General features: G+C 39.8%; 1 long non-coding RNA gene across 2 annotated transcripts in view; it reads right to left on the bottom strand.

Annotated features, from left to right (window-relative positions):
* Nucleotides 1–2,760: 2,760 nt before the first annotated feature.
* The window catches only part of LOC138146773 (uncharacterized), a 72,550-nt gene continuing 50,344 nt past the window's right edge, over nucleotides 2,761–24,966 (bottom strand). The window contains exons 2-3 of one of the 2 annotated variants that reach the window (XR_011164573.1): nucleotides 5,585–5,769; nucleotides 2,761–3,303 (exon numbers count right to left, since the gene is read on the bottom strand). This is a non-coding gene — a long non-coding RNA (uncharacterized lncRNA). Of the gene's footprint in view, nucleotides 3,319–5,584; nucleotides 5,770–24,966 lie in introns of both variants that reach the window. The other variant, XR_011164572.1, reaches the window with a different exon arrangement.

A 24,966-nucleotide genomic window follows, 5' to 3' on the forward strand; every position in this document is an offset into this window, starting at 1 on the left:
GGAAAGTTGTTAACAAGATAGATAAAAACATGCATTTAAAAAAATAGGAAGACTGGTGACACACTGCTAAGTGTAGGCTTGAATGGTACTCTGGTCTAATTGAAGTGGTTTGGGTCTCCCGCATTTTCCCTTCCTGTGTCTTTGTTGCGTTGTACCTACTCAAAAACCTTTCTGCAGAGCCCCATGTGGTGCATGTATGTGTGTATATGTATGTGTGTGTATGTTCATTCTGATTGTCTATGTGGGTCCAAGATGCTGTCTAGAGACTAAATATAGCACATGATGAAAAAGCCATCTAAATAAAATGTTTGTACTTTCATCCCAAGAGCTGCACATCTGATTTATCCAGCTGAACTCAACTCCACTGTCCCTATGAAGTAGTATCTGACTATGGGTCCCAGGATATTATGACACGTGGAGCAAAGTTAGTACATGCTGTAAATATAGTAAGTCACTTGTAGTATCTCAGTACTAGGTGGCACAAAGTCAAATGTTCCTGACCAGCACTGACACTCAGTCAACATTTGTTCACCCTGGAGTAGGAAGAGAGAGGAGAAATGATGATGAACACCAAGCCAGGAAAAAACTGAGACTTGGAAGAGAACATCAAGCTTGAATGACACCCAGAATGAAAGTAAGGAAACACCAAAGCGGGATCAGAACAGATGGACAGGCCATCAGGAATGCACCTAAGAAGATACAAAGAGTGGAGCATGAGCAGGGGTCAAAAATGCTAGAATGACCAGCTGTGGTTCTGGCCACCCCTCCATCTGTCCCTAAGTGTTTCAACCTATTAAGACCCAGGATCCAAGTACTTTCATTTATTTTGGTCTTCTCTATCTTTGCCTTTTTGGTTGAATAAACATTGAAAAGAAAAAGAACCAAAATACTCAACTAATTTGGAATTTCTTTCTCTGTTCCCTTTTGAGAGAAAGAAGTAAGCTGTAATAAGCCGATATAAGAGATTCTTTTAAACCAAAATCTTGAGTGGGGAGGGTCCTGAGGTCACAAGCATCTAATTTAATTTCCTATACCATCTACTTCTAGACTCCCTCTATAGTACAATGAAAATTGAAATTTAAAATCATTCATCATCAATCATGTTCAATATTCTGATATTTTAATGGGTCAGCGATCCAATTCAATCCAATAAGCATTTATTAAGGGCCTATTATGTGCAAGACACTGGAGCTATAAAGACCAAAAAAAAGTTGTCCTTGCCCTTGGCCATGTGAGCTGTCCATCAATTATGCCTTGTTCTTGCTACATGACTGGATCATCCCTGATCTTGCGACACCCCCCACTCCCCAGTCATACTTTCTTTACATTTTTTTCCTCCAGGAAAAGTCTTCACTAATTGTTATAGATAGCTCATTTCTACCATTTACAAGAATTTAAGTAATATAAACCAAAGCAACCTTAAAAGGCAGCCAAATGCTGATTACTTGTAATGATTGTCTCAGTCCTATAGAAGAGATGATCATGAAAGCTATTTCCTCTCGGTAGAGAGATAGGGAGACTATGGGTTTGGAATGGAGTGTATGTTAGAAGATTGAACATAGAGCAGAATGAAAAGAATATTTTATATAATAATAGAAATATCACTTTAAGAACAACTTTGAGCAAATAAGCTATTTTAACTATTATAAATGCCCAAATTAACTATAAAGGACATATGAAGAAAGATGCTGTCTGTATCCAGAAAAAGAATTGATAAATAGAAATATGCATGAAATAATTTTACAGACATGCATATATATATTTCTATATATATGTATATACTCGTCTGATAGTAGCTATCTCTAGGCTTAGGGTAGGGGGGAGGAAAGAAAAAAAGAAATTTAATTTGTTGTATATTTGAAAGGAATAGCAAGTTGTACATACTAACTTTGCAATTTCATGTACAATCACCTTTTTATGGAAATGCTTATTCTATTCCATAAATTTAAAATAAAATAAAGAAGATATAGTAGCAGTGTTGGTTGGTGAGCTAGTCAGGTTCAGGAATTTCCAGGAAAAAAGGCAAAGCCTCACACTTGGCTGATCTAATTCATTCATTATTGGATGACAGAATCCATTAATGACACACGATGTCAACTTAATGGATATTTTTGCTGCAGCATAAAGGATACAAACCATATATACTTTTTACCTGTCATCTTTGGGAACCTGGTTGTGATGAAATCACATATTTAGATAGGTGAATCTCATTAAAAAAAAAAAAACTTGAGATTCTGAATGGCTCGTCGATATTTGGGAAGTGTGAGATTTTACACAGAGGCAGACAAAGGGATCTTGTGACTTTTAGAAATGAACTAATCTTACAGTAAGCACAAGGCTAAGCCCACGGGTAAATAGAATTCCTTTAGAGTCAGGGACTACACTAGGAATAACCATCAGTCACTGGAACTGTCTTGATCCATCCATCCCTCCTCTTTTCAACGGAAGGCTAAGTTGTTATAAAAAGTCCTGCAGTAGTTGGTTTTGCTTAAGTTTTTTCATTTGTTTCAAACAAGGGTTCAATTGGGGATAGAATGAGATAGGAGAAATATTAGGAGATTATTGTGATACGAAGATTTTTTTAAAAAAGTTAAAATTAAAAAGATGGACCTTGATTTCAGGAAAAAAACTTAGGATTATTAAAAGCACTGTCATTTCTAAAAGCCATCCAGTCCATTTCTCCTCTGGGACCAGATGCATCAATTGATGAAAAATTTTGCTGGATCCTTCAAAGTATTCTTTTTTTTTTTTTTAAGCAATTGGGGTTAAATTAAGTTACCGGCCAGTTATTTCTGGGTGTGGTGCTGAGTGTCTGAGCCCAGGATTCGATCTCCAGGTCGTCCCAACACTGGAACCGGTGCTCTTACTCGCTGAGCCACCTGGCCGCCCCTAAGCAATTGGGAAATTGGCATTAAGTAACTTGCTCAAGGTTGCACGGCCAGGTGTTTCTGGGTAGGTGCTAAGTGTCTGAGCCCGGGATTCGATCTCGAGGTCTTCTCAACACTGGAGCCAGTGCTCTTACTCGCTGTGCTACCTGGCCGCCCCTCAAAGTATTCTTAAACATAGTTTCTTCTAATGTTAAACTCAGGGTCCTGTTCATTGTCCATTTTCAGGATCTGTCCGAGATGCACAAATTGACGGATCAGTTCTGGGTTGTCTATTCAACTACATAGCATATCTGAACGGACAGTCTTCATCCAAGTGATCTTCCTCTATGGATAGTTAAATTGAGCTCTTTTGACTGAATCTCTTCTAGGAGGCTCTGCAATGTCCTAAAACTTGAGGTAATCAGCACAATGTCATCTGCAAAAGGAGCAACTGAAAGATATCAACATCTTTAGAGAATCCCTCTTTTATTTGGAGTCTATATACTATCATTTGTGACAATTTAGCCCTTTAGCTAGTATTTATGTATATATATAATAAAACCCCTTTAGCAAGTATTTATGCCTTACTTTTATAACCAGATAGATGACCATTGAGATTATCTCTGTTGTTATATTGTTTAAGAAATCGTGCGTGATTTCGACATCTACATGGGAGATACCATGGTATGAAGAGAGCCTTCAAGGCAGTATTTTCCTCTTTAAAAAAAAAAATAACCATCATTTGATTAATAGTCAACAAACTCTAAATATACTGGGGATCTCGTATTCTCTATAACTTTCTGCCAAATGAGTAGTGGTAAAGGTGTGTTCTGCTGTAGAATACCTTTTGTGAAAAAGCCTTTTGTGAAAGTTCCCATTCTGAAGTATGCCCTTGATAACTATGTAGATTATTCTATAATTTTTGTTTTTAGAGACAAGGAGAGTAGACATATGAATTAGTACTTATTGATACTCTCTCAGTTGCCTTTTTAATATGGTATCTAAGATTTCTCACACAAACACATACACACACCCCTTTGTATCCTCCCTTCTTTCAAATACTTTAAGAAGCAATTCCTCATTTCCCTCAAAATTATCACTTCTAGGACAGACCTCGCCCTATACTCAGTCTAGTCCATCTGCTTTTCCTATCTTTTTTTTTCCCTTTGGGGTCTTTCAAAATTCTCATGTAGCATTTCTGGAACTCTGTTAGAAACTAAATATAGCATGTCCACCATGAAAAGTGTTTGTTATAAGTGAAAATAATTTATTTTTAAATGCCTTGCAGATCTTTTTTTTTTCCTCTTTCCATTCGTTTGTTGACCTCCCAGTTTCTTGTTCAAATGCTTTTAGGATAACTGTACTTAGTTATATTTCTCACTAAGCTTACTATAAACTTGTTTTTCTTTCACTATTTTTGGAGACGATCTTCTACTACCCTCCTTTGTAAGATTTCACAAAAAGTTTATATCCTCAATCAGGGCTGCTCTTCACCTCCCTGTCTTTTCACTTGGCAAGAAGACCAAGTGTTTGCTACCTGTTTCCTTCTTATGACAATGATGCATATCCATTAAACTCCCTTAAGAAAGGGTGGTCTTTGTTGCTATGCATTCTCTTACCCATTTTCTATTTCTTGGCATCAACAGTTTATTTCATTAGGTCAGTTTAAAGTTGTCCCGGTTGCTTCTCAATTTACTCTTCTAATTTAATATCAATTCTTATCTTTGTTCTAACAAGTCAGTGGTCTATTAATTCTATTGTAAGACCTTTTGAGGAGCTTAATATGACTTTCCACATATGCATGGGAAACAGAGCAGAAGATAGCTTTTGATGTATATACAACTGAATACAGGGAAGGGAATAAACATTTGTATAGTGACTACTATGTGTTAAACACTGTGCTAAGGACTTTACTATTTTTATCTCATTTGATCCTCACAACTCTGAAAGGTAGGTGCTATTATTACCCCCCATTTTACAGATGAGGAAACCGAGGAAAACAGAGGTGAAGTGACTCTACCAGGGTCATGTAGCTAATAAGTGTCTGAGGCTAGATTTTAGTTGTGCCACCTGGCCACCCAACTCTACACAAATGATCTAGAAGTGACTCCTACTTAAGTATCTAGTCATTAACTAGTTATTAAAATATATTCTTTTTTTTTGGTGAAATGATTGGGTGCTAGCCATGCTTAATGCCACCTCATTCTATTCTCAAAGAAATTATTCATGATCTATAGGTATGAAGTTTCTGTGTAATCTGCAGACTTTGGACCTCTTTTTGTTTCTTATTCCTAAGTGATATTTCCCAATATATTTTTTGCTCTCCTCCCCTGAGCTCACCTGTAGGCCCTCTTCTTTTCCCTCTCTCTATATCCTCTCTCTCAGTGATCTCATCAGTTCTCATGGGTTCAATTATTGTTATGCAGATGGTTTCTAAACTTATATATTTCTCCCTAGTCTCTCCCCTGAGTTCTAGTACTGTATCACAACTGCCTGTTAGACATTTCCAACTGGATGTCCTGAAGGCATTTGAAATTCAACATATCAGAAACAGAATTCATTATCTCTTCCCCAAAAGCCACCTCTCTTCCCAACATTCTTATTTCTGTCAAAGGCACCACTGTACTTCTAGTCACCTATGTTCACAATCTCAGAGTTACCCTCAACTCTTAATTCTCCCTAAACCCCTATATATACAATAGGTTGTCAAGTCTTACCAAATCAACCTCCATAATCTCATGTCCATTCCCTGAACCACCTTCAGGTTCTTAGCTCCTCTTGCATGTGGTAAGGCAATAGCTTCCTAACTGATATCTCTGCCTCCAGTCTCCAGCCAAAGTGACGTTCCAAAATCACAAGTCTGACCAAATCACCATTCTGCTGAAGAAGCTTCGATGACTCCCTGTTAACCAAAGAATAAAATATACATTCAACTGTTTAGTTTAGCCACAAGCTCAAAGGGTGTTGACATCTACTTGTATAATATAAGTTAGATCTGATGATCTACATACTGGAGAATCCCATACGTTCATATGGTGGTCTGCATAGGCCATATGGTGGTAGAAGTGCTGAGTATTATTCTCTCTGATTCTCAGAGAATCAGCAGCCTTCTACTCCTCAACTCTGCCTTTCTCTGTGGTACCATGATCACTGGTTGTAACAGGATGATGATGATGATGAAGGAGGAGGAGGAAGAGGGAGAGGGAAACTAATATTTATATTAGTTAATATGCGCCAGAAACTGTGCTAAGCATTTTACACATTATACCATTTGATCTTTACAACAACCCTGGGAGGTAAGTGCTATTATTATCCCTATCCTACAGATGATGAAACTAAAACAAACAGAACTTGTGACTTGCCCAGGGTCACCCAGCTAGTTAGGGTCTGAGGCTGGATTTAGAATTGGGTCTTCCTGTCTGCAGACCCAGGGCTTCATCCACTATGCCACCTATCTGCCCCATGTATACATTTATCCAATCAGGAATTAGTTACTAATTCTAAGCCACCATCTCCTGGTCAAACTCCACCTTTTTCTTTGCCATCACTACCTCGGGAAGCCCCAGTCCCATTATCCAAGCACAATGGATTTGGCTGTCCACAGAAGAGGGGAAAAGTACTTGGATACTAAATAAAGCTTTTATACAGTCAGGGTAGACTTGATAAATAAATGGACAGCACATAATAAAAGGAAAACAATGAACAATGATTAAACACCTCCCCAGTGACTGTGAGCTCATTACTTCACTCTAACCCCCAAACCTGCCGGGTCACAAAGGCACTGCCTTGAACTCAGGAATTCCAGGAAAGAAAGAATTTGAAGTTGTTTAGTTCCTCACAGCTGCACTATCTGAAGAAAAAAAAAAGAAAAAGAAAAAAAAGGTGGTGGGGGAGGGAGAGCAAAAAAAAAGGATCACTTCCAGATGGATGGGTCTTTAGAATAAAGAGGTAAGAACTCTGGGCCTGGGATTCATGGCCCAGGGACAGAAAGACATGGGAGAAAAAACAAAATTCCCTGACAGGTAAGAAAGGAACATTCTTGGTTTTGTGTGTCTCGTCCCAGTTGGGATGTCTTATATCATCTTGCCCCAGCTTTAGTGGGGTAGGATGAGTGACCCTGATAAAAGAAAGTGTGCCAACTGGACAGTCACCTCTGTCAGCTGTGACATCCTGTCCAGTCTTTCTTGAGCAGAGGACTTTTCTGTTCTGTCTTATCACCTCCTGTCACCACTCCCTAGAGGCAGCTGGGTGGCCCATTGGATAGAGTTCTGGACCCAGAAGGAAGATCTGATTTCAAATGTGACCTCAGATATTCACTAGCTGTGAATATCTGCAAGTCATTCAACCTCTAAATAAGCATTGTCGCAGTCAGGGTGAGAACTCAGAAAGACCTTAGCTTAAAAAGACCAAGCTCTCCCACCACATCCTGGGCAATCTCCAGTTGTTATGATATATGTCTGGCCCCAGGACCCGGATGGCCCTGGAGGTGAAAGTGAGTCTGGTGACAGAGCTCTCTCACTGTAATCCAATTCATTTGCAAGTCACGGCATCATCTTCCTGAAGTTACAATTCTCTCTGAGAACAAAGAACAAACCATACAACCACAATTCATCTTAATCCCCTGAAGAAGGAAGCAGCCAACCACTCCAGTATCTTTACCAAGAAAATCCCACATAGGGTCAGAAAGAGTCAGACAAGACTAAGGACTAAACAGAATCATCCAATGATCACTCCCTCTCTACAGCAAGGGGGGAGGAGCAGACAGAGATCTAGGGCGACACCAATAATATTTTAAACTTTTAACAATCTGGCTCCAGCTCACCTTTCCAGGTTTACTGAACATTATCACCCTCCATGAATTCTTAAGGTCTAGGCAGGCTGACCTGCTTCCCATCCCCTAGGTGTCACCTTCCATTTCCAAATCTTTTTGTACAGATTGTCCCTGCTATGCCTGGAATGTGTTCCCTCCTCTCCTCCACCCCTGATAAAGCCTAACATCCTTCAAGGCTCATGTCAAGCACCACCCCATTCACCAAGATTCTCTGATTCCCTCCCTCCCCCCAGTTGTTAGGACCTTCCCATCCTTCATAGTACAAAATATACACAAAGTATATGGGAAGGGACTTTTTGTTTTGTTTTGATCTTTGTAAGTCCAGCTCACAATTGAGATTTAATAAATATTTCATGAATAAATGAAGTCAGTGAGTATATTAAAGCATATGTTTATTTAATTTATAAGTTCTTAGTAAGTTCTTCATTGATTTTCTCTAGCTTAGGTCTTCTCCAGAGGTCTGTGAACCTGGATGAGAAAAAAAAATCACTTTTTTATTTCAATGTAATTGGTTTCTTTTGCAAATCTATATATCTTATTTTAAGCATTTAAAAACATTATTCTGAAAAGGGGTCCGTAGGCTGCCATCCCTGGCACAATAAAAGTCAAGATCTTCAGGCCTAGTGCTTCCTCTTCTCTAATAGATATTGGATGTGAGCTTTATGACAACCATGGGAAGTGGGTACTATTATTGTTCCCATTTCATAGATGGTAAAACTGAGTCAAACAGATTAAATGACTTGTCCAAAGTTACCCAATTATTTAGTTGTCTGAGGCTGGATTTGAAAGTTGCAATTACTTTCAAGGTGGCCTTTTTTTTTTTGCAAATATTCATCCTGAGTAGCACAAATGACCTAATGTCCCAAGAAATGACATTTCTTATTGCCTTTGGATTTACCTTGAAACAAAATCTTTTATTTACCTCTTCAAGGAGGGCTTGCTGAGTCTTTTTCAGGGCTGTTCATTCATGTTTGGTGTCCATCTTTACCCAACTCTCACCTGTGACTCCAAGAGGCTGTAGCATGTCTAGTAGCAACACCCTAGTAAAACTGTCTCAGCAGACAGGCTATACCAGGTTGAGGGTAACTGACAGGTCTCAAGCCCCAGGGAGCTAGGGGGCTGTCTACACCAATCATGTAAAGACTTCCCTTTTCTGAACAACAGCCATGAAGGTGACTGAAGCAAGCACTGTGGAGTGCTTACAACTTGGTCAGACATAGAAGATGCCAGTGTCATCCACTGCATCCCAGACTATCACTAGTCACCCTGACTTTTGTCCTGCCATTGTACTTCAATTACTCTAGAGGAAAGAGTGAGGTTGATGACTTTGTGCAACTCTGCCTCACTTAAATCCAAATTGTGCACAAATCAAAACATCACCCCATGATACCATTGGTCTTCTTCAAGAAGGAGAATGAAGAATTGTAATGGTAATGTATTTGTGCTTAATGGGAAAATCTTTCCCATCCATTAATAGGCTCATGTAACCTGCTTGAGTCAAATGGAAGCCTGAGTCACATGAGTATGTGGTGGGAGGAGCTTGCATGATCAGATGGAGCAGAAAGGGTGGAGCAGAACCCAGAGGAAGCTGGTCAGGGCAGTTAGAGCTGAGGGAGAGAGAGGAAGCAGGCAGCGAGATGTGAGTATTCGTTTGTGGGAAGGCCTTAGCCAGGGGAAGGCTTGGGGATGGAGGGGCCCCCTACATTGTTATTGTGAATAGATTTCTTTGTTGCTATGATGGATTTGGCTTTCTGGTGTTGGGATTCAGCTTTCTGGTGTTTGGATAAATGTTTTGGTTCTGTCTTCAATGTGGAGAGTCTGTTATATTTTGCAATTCAGAATTATGCCAGTCATAGCCACCATAGGTTCTGTGAATATTGTGTTGACTCTACAAGGATAAACAACAACAACAAAAAGGAAAGCCTATGGGTCATTCTTCCCTTGGGCTGCAACTTCCTTTTATCTTCGGGATACATCCTCAGTAAGAATTTCAGAATTGTTTGGACTGCGTTCATCCTGTAGCACATCTACTTGTTGATCACTGGAGAAAGATTTTACATTCAGATCAAAAACAAATGAATGTTTATAGATTGTCTAAGAAACATGCTATTCTTAATATACTCTGTTTCCCCTTTCTATGACTCTGCCACTGTCAGTGAGGAAGTGAAAGGTGGCGTGCAGGACAAAGGTCCATTTCTTATGCATTTTTTGTGGTTTCATGCAATGCAATCATTAAATAACACTTTGCCAAATAGCTAAACCTAGAAGTGATGGACTTCTCTGTGCTTTGGTATGCTGGGTCCTCAGGAAGCAACTGTAATCTGTTTCTATGACTGAGCCTGAGGTTTTTTGCTTGTTTTTTTTTAAAATAGTAGAACCTTCTAGAGTAGGGTTCTTAGTCATTTTATGTGTGTGTCGCAGACTTCTTTAGCAGTTTAGTGAAATTTATGGACCCTTTAGAATAATATACTTAGATGTACAAAATACATAAGATTACAAAGGAAACTCACTGTACTAAAAATATACTTATAAAATCTTAAGAAAAAATAGTTCATAGACAGCAGATTCAAAATGCATCAGAGCTTGCATTCTGATGGAATCAACCCAGGGTCACCTACTTCTTTCCACATTATGAGGCCCATCTTATGTCTCAAATAAAATTAAATTATATTCAATATAACATAGTTTAGAGAGACGGCGTGGCATGGTTGGTTGAGAGCTAACTGAACAGCTGACTCCCACCTCCCCCCCACAGGCTCTGTGTCTCTGGATAAGTCATTTAGCATGCCTTTGCCCTAGGCAGCTCTCTAAGACTGGTTGTTGTCCTTCATTCTTGAAGAGGACCAAAATGGCATCACCATGTTAGAGTCAAATTACAGCATGTCTGACTGTGACCGACCAGACCAATATGAGGTCTGAATGCTCTACCACAGGTCAGGCACAAATAGTCTCTGTGAACATTGGGGGTGGATACTTTAAATTTGCATATCTTGTGTTTCTTTTGAGCTACTTTGCTCATAGAGAATAGCATCTTCTCTGATGTGGGCACACTATGCTGAGTGGTCCTGTGCCAGTGTCTCCCATGTCACACGATCAATTCCAAAGTTCTTTTTGGAGGGCAATTGGAGTTAAGTGACTTGCCCAAGGTCACACAGCTAGTTTTTGTGTTAAGTGTCTGAGGCCGGATCTCAGGTCCTCCTGACTCCAGGGCCAATGCTCTATTCACTGCACCACCTAGCCACCCCATTCTTTTTTTTTTTTGCCCTTTTTTTGGAGGGCAGTTGGGGTTAAGTGACTTTCCCAAGGCCACAGGAATTCCAATGTTCTTAAGAGAGACCTTGACCGCTTTCTCTGATTACCATGTGAACACTTGCCCTGTGTAAGTTCTTTTTGGCAAATGTGTTTGGCATCCAAACAACATGGCCAGTCCATCAGAGTTGTACTCTCATAGTAAAGACCAAGCCTCTAAGCAGGTGTCAATATATTTTGGTGGAGAGAGTTTTCTATTCAAATGGTGTCAAACACAGGCCAGCCAGCCAGATTGTGGCCTGTAACACTCCCCAGGGCCTGAAGAACCGGAACAAAATTCTAACTGGGAAATATTTCACAAAATAAATAAAAAATACACTAGAATATAAGTGATGTTATTATGTGGTTTTCTAAGTCAATAGACTGCTTGCAGGGATCTTTATGTACAGCCCCCATTTCTATTTGAATTTGATACTTCACCAATGAAATCAGGACTAGTTCCTACTCCCTATACACTACCTATATACTCCTTAAAAAGTATTTTATATATATACACACATATGTAATATATTAGTATAACTATATACTAGTAGTATACATATAATATGTCTTAGTGTAAAGTAAGTAGGGACTGGACAATTATATACATAATATGTACATGTATTACATTATATATAATATATCTACATATGTGATACACATGTATATATTATATAATATGTATACATGTATGATATATTAGTAGTATATAGGGAGTATATTATGTAATAATATATGCTACTTATATATATTAGCATATATCTACTTTATATAAATTACCTATACACTAACTAAATAGTATATATATTATAAATAGTATATATACACATATAATACACATTAATAGTATATAGGGAATAAGAATTTTTATATATGCACATTAGTTATATATAGGTAGTATATAGGGAGTAGGGAATAATTATAAATGTCTAGTTATTGATACCACTAAGATAAATAACAATAATAATAGCTAGCATTTATATAGTGCTTTAAGGTTTGCAAAGCACTTTACAAATATGATCTCATTTAATCTTCATAACAACGCAGGAGGAGGTAGGTACTGTCATTATTCCTATTTTACAGATGAGAAAACTGAGGCAGGCAGCTGTTTCTATAACTTGCCAAAGTCAGTTGTAAGTTAGTAAATTCCAAGGTGGGAGTTAAGCTCAAATCTTCCTAACTCCAAGTTCAGTGCTCTATGCACTGTACAACCTGACTGCCAAATAATTACTAAGGCAGGGAAGTGAAATAGTGTATATGAGTAACATAGGAGTAAGAGATTTAAAGAAGATTGAAAACCAAAACCAGCTAACTAAAAAAATTAATAAGTAATAATAATAATAATAATAATAATAATAATAATAAATTAATCAAATGGTATAAAGGAAAGAAATTTCTGATAAATAGAGGCTTAAGGATGCCATTCTTTGTATGTATACATTCATGTTTCTTTTCAGAATATAATCTCCTAGGCGGGAAAGAGAGAGACTGAAGACCAGGACCCAGAAACTTGGCTGTATACTCAGCCTTACCCCCCTTCTCTCCTCAAGCACTTAATAAATACTATTGGATGATTTTCTTCCATAGCGTGTGCTCCTAAACTCCACCTGATGGTTTATGAATCAGTATTAGCCGCCACTGCAGTATACTCCATAGGTCTATTTGGGAAACTGTCACAGGCTCCTCTGAACAAGCAGTGATATGTGCCATGAGGGATGTGAGAAAACTCTTGGCTGGCCAGTGGGCGCAGGAGTCCCGCAGGCCACCCCATTAAGTGGGTCTGATCCTGTGCTCACATACTTCATATCTTGGGAGAGAAAAGCTGGTCACCAAAGTGCAAAAGCAAAAGCATTTATTATAAATAATCCTCAGTGACCCACGAGTAAACACAGCTGTGCCCTGGTGGTAAAATGTCAGCCCTGCTCCCTCAGTAGATTAAAGAAATCACTGCTTTATGGGGCCATCAGTTATTTTGTATATACACAGAAGGCTGGTTTTCTATCAAATTCTAGCACTCGGTGTATAAGGTTTCAGCCACAGGAATTGTGTTAAGCAGACATGATTTACTAAAACACTTATTCTCAGTATGTTATAATATTTTTTAAATAGGGATGAGGGCGGGTTCCCCATTTGATCCTAAGTGATTTAAACCTCTCAGGGATTCAAAACTTTTTTGCTGACATAGAAATGTTCAGTGGCCCCTCCTACGCATCCCCTGACACCCTAGTCTGTTATATTTCTTAGGACACTGGACTATCAAGAGATTAAGAACACACAGCATACATCTGTAGTCAGAGATATCTAGGGATGCTGTGAGGAAAACCACACACACACACACACCCCAAATCAGAGTTGGGATTTTTTAAAAGTCTGTTACCTCCTATCTTTTCCTTTCCTTTCTTTTTCTTTCCTTAAGGCAGAGCCCTGAGTTTGGAGTCAGGAAGACCAGAGTCCAAATTCAGCACCTCTCACACTTACTAGCTATGTGACTGTGGGTAAGCTAAATTTCTTTGAGCCTCAGTTTCTTCATCTAGAAAATGGCTCTAATACCTGTAGAACCTATGTGATAAGGATATTGATTCAGTGAAGACCCCTACTCTATTCCCATCAGTATCTATCAATTTGATATTATAAGCTCTGTATATTTCCCCCCAGAGCTGTGAAGCTAAGTACAGGCCCTCTACCTTTGTTTTTCCTTATCATGGTGACCAAGCCCAGTGTGACAGAGGTGACTCAACTGCCTGGAAAGTCCCCCAAAATTATTTTTGTACCTCTGGACCATTCTTTCTTATTCAACATGAGCAGGTATCCATCTAATGACCATCTAGTCAATGGAGGTGCCCTATGCTCCACTCATCTTGTGACCACCTAATGGTCAGTGGAGATATTCCTTGCTTTACCCAACTCATAATCCTGTTGACAGATCATTTTTGCTAATTTTTGCTTATGCATCATATGTCAACCAGTGGAATTATTCTGTATCTGGTATAACTTTTCTTGAATGTTTAGATATCTAACCCTATAAAAATAGGTCCCTGGAAGGAGGGGGCATCTCAGATCATGAGGAAAATCTGAGGTCTACTTCATGGACCCTTTAATGAAGTTCCATTGGCTGGGAGTTCTGCCTCAGTCTCTCTTATCATAGGTTGGATAATTTTTATTGCCACAGTGATGAGATTGTCATGATGCTTGAGTGAAATATCATATGTGTTGGGCTTTGCAACTTTTAATTTCTATAAATACCAGTTAATATTTTTAAAAGTTCAGATCATAAGCTACAGTACATCCATTCCAAAAGGATTTCAGGAACCTGCTAGGTGCCTACGATGCACTAGGTACAGATGGTCTAAAACATGGTCCCTGTTATTGATGCTAACGCTGGAAACCAGAGCTAAGGAGAAAGTATTCTCTGCCCTAGAACCCCTCTGATTGGAGGGCAGACCCAGACCAGTCATCTCTTCATTTCCCACCTAGCCATCCTTCTTTGGACCTACAAGTCCTCTACACCAGGTACATTCTCCTCCATCCCTCACACCAGCTTCCTCTTTGTATGGATGTTGTCTTCTTCCATAAGACTATAGGCTCCTCGAGGGAAGGAGGAGGGAATATGCATTTATTAAGCAGTTATTATGCACCAGGCACCGAGCTAAGCACTTTACAAATATTATCTCACTGAGAATGAGGTAGGTACTGCTATTTATTATTCTCATTATACAGATGAGGAAACAGTGGTAAACAAACTTATCCAGGGTCATACAAACTTATCCAGGGTCATGCCATGAGTTAAGTGTCCGAGGTTGGAATGGACTCAGGGCTTTCTAACTCCAGGCCTAGCACTTTATCTATCCCATCCATTTAGAACTAGAACTCACAAAGCCTGAGCTCTAGTCTCTGATTTTTCACCTTTGACTAAATACTTTTAGGGGCAGCATTGCTTCATTCTCCTATTACCTTTCCCCACAAATGAAACAAGTTCATCTATCAGTCATGCCAAATGACTTCTGGATAGAATGCGGTCAGAGAATCATTCCAGGAGAAAGCTATTCTGGTAGAAGCCTAGAGCTGGCAGTAAGAGCCAGGGTTTGCTGGTGACTTTGGGCTGGGAAGTTCATCTTAATTTCTTCATCTCTAAGGACAAGAGGGTAGGGTTACCTGCTATTTAAAGCACTTGGAAAAATATCAGTGGAGAGATGTAACATGTGGTATAAGGGAAAGTGGTATTTTAAGAGCAGATGAGTCTTCAATCAGTGAGATAGATTTAGGTTGTTTCTAGGAAAAGTAATTTGTGTGGTTATTTGAAGGGAGTCAAGTAGTTCAGGTAGTCTGACCACCTAGGTGTCAGAATCACAGTCACCTGAAGTCCTGGTCAAAGAGAGGTGATGGCCTAAGGCCCAAGGGAGAGCAACAATGACTAGGGCAGGGTGACTGGGGCTTTCTCCCAAGGTACCAACATTTAGAGAGTACTGACAATGCTCAGACTTCTTCAGCAGGTAGAAACAAATGAGCTAAACACCTAATTAGCAAGAATTTAAGTTAATATAAAAAACTATCACATTGTACCTTCCTTTGAGCCCCTCCCCACTAATTCCTCTAGCAGCATTGTAACCTAGAGGCTGGTGTCCTAGGGTCCAAGGTGTGTCCTTCCCACCCAGGTCCAAGGTCCCCTCTCTAGCTAAGGTTCTGCTAGATAGTGTGTCTACATTCCAAATAATTGTTTGCTTTAAAAAGACTTTGAAGTTGTTCCAAGTTTCCACCTTGCTAGCCAATTGATTTATTCTTTCCCTGTAAAGAATAAAAAGCAAAAACTAGTTCTCTCAAATAATACTATTTCACTATGGTATTTTCCCTGACTGTTCCTATGCCTATAATTTTCTTCCTCCTTGTCTCTGCCTCCTGACTTCCTTCAGGTCCCACTAATTGCAAAAAGCCTTTTCTCAATCCTCCTTAATTCTAGTTTCTTCCCCTAATCCTTTCCTCTATCTCCATTGTATCCTGTATATATCTTGTTTATACAGAATTGTTTGCATGTTATCTTCCTCATTAGACTGTGAGCTCCTAGACAGTTATTTGCCGTTCTTTGTACTCACAAGACTTCAAACAGCACCCAGGGTGTAGTAGGTGTTTACTAAAAGCTTGTTGATTTAACTTACTCACTATCAAATATTAAGTCCAATGACCAAATGGATAGAGAGTACTTTCAAGAAATTTTATTTTATTGCTTGCACGGGTGACCCCCAAATTCTCTTCATATTTGACTGAACATTTTCTCAGTTCTGGGGCCTGTTCATTATTATCCCAGAATCTGTGGGGATTTTCTTGTTGAAAGATGGACCGATTCTTGGCCATAAACTTTTAGGTGAGGGATTGTAAATTGGTTACAGTGGCAGGCTATTGCCGTTAACATTGCACGGGCAACTTTTATCTTAGAAATCTCCCATCCTGGAGGAATCTGGGGAGTGCTGGAATACATGCTTCCCATCTCCCTGTTTTAAAGGGAGATTTTTTCACCTGAAAATTGTTTTGAGATCGTTTGGTAGAGAGGCAATATTAGATCAAATGCTACTATTAGGAAAGTTTTATTACCATCCATTCCATCAGGGAAGCTTCCAGTAGCCCTCACACTGTCTGAAGAAGCATCTCTGTATTACAGGCAGTTTATCATAGTGAAAGAAGTGCTGAACGGGAACTCAGGAAGACCTAGGTTCAAATCATGTCCCTGATACGTATGCTGATACTGTGTGACATTGAACAAATCATTGAACTCTTCCAAGCCTCATCTACAAAATGAAAACCCTAATAATTGTGTACCTAATTAGAAGTATGCAAAGTGCTCGGAGGTCTTTAAAATGTTATATTAATGCCAGTTATTACTATTGTTATTGTTTTTACCCTAATAAGTAGTTAAAAGGAAAGTTTGAAGGAGGGTCACTTCTGTTTTGTTCTCATCAAAGCCAATGGGAGTTGGTCCTTAAGGATAATTAGTTAATGATTATAAGGGCTTTGTAAATCCTAATAAAGAGGGGCCCCTTCCCACCCATCTGTACCCCCATATCACTCCTGCTCAAGTGGAACTTCCTTTGAAGTTAACAGGCCCAGATGCATTTGTACACAGGGATGATGTAGGAGGGGGAAGGGATTGAGGCCAAAGAGGGACTGAAGTTAAGCTCTCTCTAAATGTAAAGGGGAAAAGGTTTTGGAACAATGAGGGAGGTAGGTCCAGCCCCAATGCTTAATACTATCAAATCCTATTTTCCCAGAACCAAAATCATTTTGTTAAAAACAAATTTTCTTTTGAGGGGGGAGGGAAGAAGAGAGGCCATGGGTATTAGCAATTCCCCCAAAGATTTTTGAGGAAAAAAAATATTCCCCTGAATTTAAATGACAATGAATGAGAAAATTCTCTTTTTCATCTTAGTTAATATATTATGCTATACAATGGTATTATAAATGATATTAAAAACTCATATATAAACATCATTTAAATCACTTCTTGTTGGGGAGGTGGGGAGGTGGTAAAGAAATTAAGGAAGATGTTATGAAGCAGATGGTTTCTTGAGCTCTTTAAGGAAGATAAAATGTCAAATTTTTCAAACACTGCCTTTTACTTCAATTAAAGTGGATTATATAAAAAAGGAGGGGCAGTTAGGTGACTCAATAGATAGAGTGTTGGACCTAGAATCAGGAAGAGCTGAGTTCAAATTTGACCTCAGACACTTACTAGCTGTGTGACCCTAACCACATCACCTCTTTGCCTCCAAATGAGCTAGAGAAAGAAATGGCAAGCCACTGCAGTATCTTGGCCTCAAATGGGGTCACAAAGAGTTGGAAATGACTGAACAGCAAATATAACATGGAATTTCACTAGAATGAGACGAGACTTCTTCCCTTCTCTTCCTTTTCCTCCTCTGGCTTTTCCTTTTTCTCTCCTTCCCATGCTTACCTAGACAGGTTGAATAATCAACCCAAGTCTCTATAGTTAGCTAATAACAGAGCTATTGATAGAAGCCAGGTCTCCTTGGTCCCAGGGTTGCTATGAGAGGATCAAGTCCGATGATATTTGTAAAGCTCTTTGTAAAGCACAGCCGTAGCCTGTTACATAGTAAGTACTATCTAAATGCTTATTCCCATATTCCTTTCATACACAAATGGATGGGACCTCATCAATTCCAAAGTTCCCTCCAAAGATATAGATCATAACCCATGCTATGTGACTCTTGTCTGACCCATAAATTTGCCACAGGGAAGTCCACTCAACATGTCTGTGACCTTCTTCACTCTCTACTGACATTCCCAGGGGCTGGCCCCCAATCATTCCTTCCCCTCACCATGGGACCAGCCCATCTTATTTCACCATACAATTCCTTGATGACCTTTTCATTCCCATTTTCCTTTAAGTCTCCTCATTAGTTATTTGTTGTAACCTACTCACCCAATCAACAAGCACTTATTATATACCAGGCATTATATTAAGTACTGGTGATCAAAAAAAAAAAAAATGAAAACAGGTGCTCACAACCCACCTCGTACCTCTCCATTGCCCCCTTTTAATTCTTCAGAGATTCTTGCATTTCCACATCTTACTGCCCTATAGTCAGTTAAGAAGCCGGGGCCATCTTGTCATCCTGATGGATATCTGGCCACTGGACCCAGATGACTGGAGGAGAGAGTGAGGCTGGTGACTTTACACAGCCCTCTCTCATGTAAATCCAATTTACTTGCAAGTATGGCGTCACCTTCCTGATGTCCTTGGTTCTCTTCCCGAACAAAGGACAATAACAACAGTTAACAAGCATTTATAGACTGCTTCCCATGTACAATGCACTGTGCTGAGCCCTGGGGACACAAAGAGAGGCAAAAACAGTGGCCCTGCTCTCTAGGAATTGGTGTTCTAATGAGGGAGGTGACATACAAATAAATATGTACATATAAAAGATGTATAGTGTAATTGGAAGGTAATTGCAGAGAAAAGATAAGGGAGGGAAGGAGAGAGGGCCGGGCAAGGATGGACCTGGAAAAAGCCTCCAATGGAAGAGGGAATTGGAGCTCAGTCCTGAAGGAAGCCAGGGCAGCTGAGAGGTGGTGAGAAGCAAGGGCTTTCAGGTATGAGAGACAGCCAAGAGGCATAATGTTGGCAGTAAGGAACAAGCAGGTCAGTGGAGCTGGATCATAGAGTTCTTAGAGGGGTGTGAAATATACATGTGTGATGAAAAAGATGGGTCCTTTGAAGCTTAAGGTCAATATAGGAACTTTTTTAATTTCGTAGAACCAACAAGGAACAAAAAAATCACTTCTAATCCTTGGTGTAAAAAGAACATTGCACTGTGAATTCCAATTTTAATTCCAATTCTGCTTTGACTGTGGGTAAGCCACTTAATCTCCATGAACCTCAGTTTCCTCATCGATAAAATGTGAATAAAGTTTGACTATCCTCTCAGAAGATGCTTTGTAACAAACAAAATGTTATATAAATGTGGGCTGTTATCAATGTACAAGTGAGGAAACTGAGGCTACCTCTTCTTCACCAACTTGAATGTATACCTTTTGCCCCCTATCTCTGAGTCACATATAACAAACAATGTATCAGATTGAACTCTTGGTCCATCCTGAATACTGTTTCATCTCTGCCACTAAAACACAGGGATGATTTTGTAGGGCTGCTCCACAGTCTCCAATTGTTAATGATATGCTCCTGATATCACTAGATTTTCATGATAGAACTTTAAGATTCAAGAAGGGCTAAGAAAAATCCAATAGACATAAGCTTTTTTTATTTTTCACAGAGGCTGTTTTATCGTTTTGTACCTTCAGTGCCTACAAGCACCTTGGTATAGTGGACAGAGCGTAGACCCAGTGAATCAAGAAGACCTAAGTACAAGTTTGATATTTGAGACATACTGGCAGACTAGCTGGACAGAACAGGGATGGGGAACCTGCAGCCTCCAGCACTCCTTGAATGGAGCGCTGGGAGGGAGTCGAGAAAACTCATCTCCCTAAGTTCAAATCTGGCCTCAGATAATTACTAGCTATGTGATCCTGGGCAAGTCACTTAACTCTGTTTTCCTCAATTTTCTCATCTGTAAAAGGACCTGGACGAGTAAATGGCAAACCGCTTCAGTATCTTTGCCAAGAAAACCCCAAATGGGGTCACGAAGAGTTGGACTGAACAATAAACAGATGTGTAAACCACAGTGGTGGTTTCTGGGGATGCAAAGTCAAAAACAAAATTCCTGTCATCAAAGAGTTTACATTATATAGAAGAGTAGAATGTGTAAACAGATAAGTAAAAATAAGACATCAAGGAGGTAGAGAGCTCTCAACTAGGGGGATCAGGAAGGGCTTCAGGAAAAGTCAATGAGTATTAATTAGGTGCTTACTATGTGTAAGCAGTGTGCTAGGCTCTGGGAATATAAGGAAAAGGTATCCATTTAGAGGAATGGTGGACAAAGTCTGCTAAGTCAAGAGAAAAGTCTGGAGAGGAATGAAGCTCTGTCTCGTCTGGACACTTTTCTTAAAAGAGACATTATGAGAGTATTGAAAGTAATGAATTTTCCATTTAACAGGATGAACAAACCAACAAGTGGAAGGTCAGCAGGAGTGAATGAATTTCTATGATGAAAAGGCAACGAGCAGAGTGAATTTCTGGGGTAGAAGCGACTGTAACATGGTAGAGAAAATCCAGAAAACCTGGAGAGGAAGACAGGGCTGCTCTCTGCACTTTCCTGAAAACGGAGGTTCTGGGAGAAACCAACCGCAGAAAGGAGTTGGATGAACTTTTAGGGTGAAAAGGTCAGGGGGAGAGAAATTATTTGTCACCCATTTTATTGAGTTCTGCTAAAGTTGGTTGATACCAAATCATTGTCAGTGAGCTGAGGTTGGATAGAGGGGTGCTGAGAATTTGAGGAGACTCGGGGAAGGAAGACTTCTCTGTGCTGCTGCTGCTGCTGCTGTCCCAGACGGTGACCAAAGATGGATAAAATAAAAGATCGGGGGATTCTTGACCCCCAAAATGATCCAGATTTTCTGAGTTACCAAGTTAAAATCAGCATCATTGAGTCAGTGATCAAGATTGAGGGTTGGTGGTAGGGAAGAGTATGGAGAAATAGAAATTAAAGCCAAGAGCTTTGTGAAACCATAGCCAGATTCCAGGTCAAAACAAAAGAGTAAAGAAATGGATCTCTTCATGATTCTGAAACACCATCCTGGGATTTCCAACAGAAATGGAAGCTTTTGAAGTTCACCATAGCCCAGCCTTCTGCTCCCCTCAGTCCAGGGGAAGCCACTATTAGTCAAGTAAAGCCCAGCCCTGAGCCACAGGAATGAAAGACTCCCTGTTGGTATGAAAATATTCATATCTGAAAAAGTAAGTATCATCGTAGAAAGGTTAGAGGGAAATCAGACAATTTTCAAATGAAAGTTGCCCTTTAATTTTAATGAAAAGGGCCTTTTTTTTAAAGACCACCACAAAATTCTACATTATGAATACCTATCTGGCCATACTGAGGAGCATTTTATTCTTTCCGTTCTTATGGATCCTTGACTCCCAATGTATCAGACAGAAAGTAACTCCTGAAGCTTGAATGAAGAAGTCACAGGCCAAATACAAGAAGGGCTACTTTTGGAAACATGGATTCGACTTAGAGAGTTCTTATAGTCCTTTAAAAAAACAAAAAAAGAAGAAGGCATAGGCTGGAAATGTGAAAATCCACAAACATTAATTGCCAACTGAATGCTAGATGAATGCTATGGCAATAGAAAAATTCTAGCAAGTTATCTAACATAGAGAGATTAAGTGACATGTCCAGGGCTACACAGTGTTACAGGCTGATTTAAACCCAGGCTTTCTTGACTCCAAGCTTGTGTGTGTGTGTGTGTGTGTGTGTGTGTGTATAGATGTGTATGGATGTAGTGTTGGGTCCAAATCTGTCACTTCATTGCTGTAGGAATTCTAGGTGTATAAACTCTTTCCATTAATGCAGATGGGCAACTTGTCTATAACTTGGGATCTTAGATCAGGGCAGGGAAAGCCATGTGATTTTCTAGGTCCTCAAATGCAGCCCTTTGACTGAATTAAAACTTCACAGAACAAATCCCCTTAATAAAAGAATTTGTCCTGTAAAACTTAGATTCAGTCAAAAAGCCGCACCCAAGGACCTTTTTCCAGTTTACATCCATCAATCACCAAGTTTTTAGTGTCTATTACTGTTCTATCAGGGACTATGCTGTGTATTAGAAATTCAAAGATAAACACAGTCTCTACCTCAAGGACTTCATATTCTCTTGGGAAAAACATACCTACAGATAAGTATATAAAATATATACTAAGTAAAGACTAGGTGATTTCAGGAGGGGGATGCTAACAATAACATTAATAATACCTAGTATTTATATAGTGCCTTAAGGTTTTCAAAGCACTTATATATGTCGACTCATGTAAGCCTCACAAGAAAACTGTGAGTTAGATGTTATTATACCTATCTTACAGATGAGGAAACTGAGGCACAGAGGCTAAGTGATCTCTATCTATATGTGCTCTGTATCTCCCTTCCATGTCTTGCTTTAAAATCTCGGCTTGATGGCTTCAAGTGGAGTTTGGAAGAAGGGCAATGGGAAAAGGGGAGGGCTGTGAAATACAGATTATTGTACATATCCTCTGTTGGAAAATCTAGACCAAAACCACAGGTGCAATTTCAGTTTTCACCAACTGAGAGTCTATCTTGGAGCTTCCAGATTGGCTTCTGGACTAAGAATGAACTTGAACGTAGTCAAACCAACAAACTGGTACAGAGAGCCTGCTAGATAGACCAGCATCTTTAAGGGCTAGGTCAGCCCTGTTTCCAGGATATTTATTCATTCCTTGGCAAGTGGCCCAGTCAGACACCTACTTGAGTATTCACGCTATCAGTGCCCAGTAGCTGTGACTTTGGAGGATAACTTAAAAAAAATATATTCAAAAAGTAGGAGGGTAGGTAGGAGGGAGGAGAACAGAAAAAGGGGGAAGAGTTGAAATTATGGTCAACTTATTTACATTGCAATCAAGTTATCCTCTGGGCCTCCCAGAATATGCAGAAATAAATGCCTTGTAATGAACCCTAGGGGGTGGAGCCTTTGATATGAATTCTGCTGGAGGGGTAAGTTCTAGCCTGACTGAGACCCAGCATGAAGTTGGGGCAGGAGGGCCAGAGTAGATCTCTTCAGAGTGAGAGAGAGAGAGAAAGAGAAAGGAAATTGGATTATCTTGCTAACAGTTGGTGTTTTTCTATCTCATAGAACCCACAGATGAGAGGCCCCAGCAGGGAAAATAAGGCTCAACCCTATTTAAACATTGGTGCCTCCCCCAACTCCAGCTTGCTCCCCCCTCTCCTCAGTCTCCCACCCTGGCTTCACACACAAACAGATCACCCCATCCATATTCCATTAACTGGAGAAGAATGAAATAGTCAGTCTTTTGCCTTTTCCAGGACTTGGGAAGACAAATAAAAAACTTTTAAAAAAATGGAATGAAGTTTCCATCTGAAGTCAAGCTGCCTTTTTGTTCTTGTGGCCATCAGGAAAACAAAACCCAAAAAAGGTGTCTATGTTTATCTAGGACAGGAGTGGGTATGGGTGTGGGTGTATGTTGGCATGCATACTCACTTGTAGGACTAAGAATTGTGTCTGGGCATGGTGTGTTTATATAGGTCTGAGAGTTTACAAGGATGAGCTATTTGTGTGGGTTGATGGTGGTTTGGGGTGGACCAGAGAAAGTAGTGAACTGCCAACCTTGGATTTTGCACTTTGGTCTTTTTTTTTTTTTTAATTTAATTTAACTTTTTTGCTTTTTGGAGGGGGGAGGGCAGGACAATTGCGGTTAAGTGACTTGCCCAAGGTCACACAGCTAGTAAGTGTTAAGTGTCTGAGGCTGGATTTGAACTCAGGTCCTCCTGACTCCAGGGCTGGTGCTCTATTCACTGCACCACCTAGCCACCCTGGTCTTTTTTTTTTTTTTTAGTGGTATAATGGACTAGAGTCAGGAAAATCTGAGTTCATATCCTGCCCCAGGCATTTACTAGTTGTTGGACTCTGGGCAAATTATTTTATTTCTCTCTGCCTCAGTTTCCTCATCTGTAAAAAGACGATAGTAGAATCTGGAGCACCCACCTCATAGGGTTAAGATTACATTAAAACATGTTTGCAGACTTCTTTATATAACTTAAAGTCCTAGATGAAGATGAGGAAGAGGAAAAGGAGGAAAAAGAGGAAAAGGCAGAAGAGGAAGAGGAGAAAGGAGAGGAAAAAGAGGAGGAAAAGGAGGAAGAGGTCGAGAGAAAAGGGAGGAAAGGGAAGAAAAAGAGGAGAAGGAGGGGAAAGAGAAAGAGAAGGAAGTCCCATGTATAAACACCCTCCATTCATTCAAGTTGCTGACATCTGTAATTTATCATAGTTGGGGGCAGCTAGGTGGCTCACTGAATAGAGCATGGGACCTGGAGTCAGGAGGACCTGAATTCAAAGCCGGCCTCAGACACTTAACACAAAAACTAGCTGTGTGACCTTGGGCAAGTCATTTAACCCCAATTGCCCTCCAAAAAGCCAAAAAAAATTTTTTTATCATAGTTGCCTGGGACATTGAGAGCTTGCGCATCTTTCCCAGGCCACATAGTCAGTATGACCCAGAAGTTGACCTTGAATCCAAGTTTTCCTGCCTCCAAGACTGGCCTTCTATTCTCATTGCCTCTCACTGTCCTCTAACTGCCTTTCAGACTTAGATTATCCATCATATTAGGGCACAAGCATAGCAGAGATAAACCCAAATCATAGCTAATCCAAAACTGTCTTTTTAGCCATTAGTTCAATGTCCTGCAAGAGTGACTAACTTGGAATCACAGAAGGATTTAGAGTCAGAAAGAACCTTAGGTCACACAGATAATACATGAATGGATATATATCGAGAGAGGGGGAAAGAGAGAGAGAGAGAGAGAGAGAGAGAGAGAGAGAGAGAGAGAG

Source organism: Petaurus breviceps, unplaced genomic scaffold (genome assembly GCF_028583685.1).
Source record: "Petaurus breviceps papuanus isolate PSGF00001 unplaced genomic scaffold, PetGlider_PUasm1.0 90769, whole genome shotgun sequence".
Classification (NCBI taxonomy): Eukaryota; Metazoa; Chordata; class Mammalia; order Diprotodontia; family Petauridae; genus Petaurus; species Petaurus breviceps.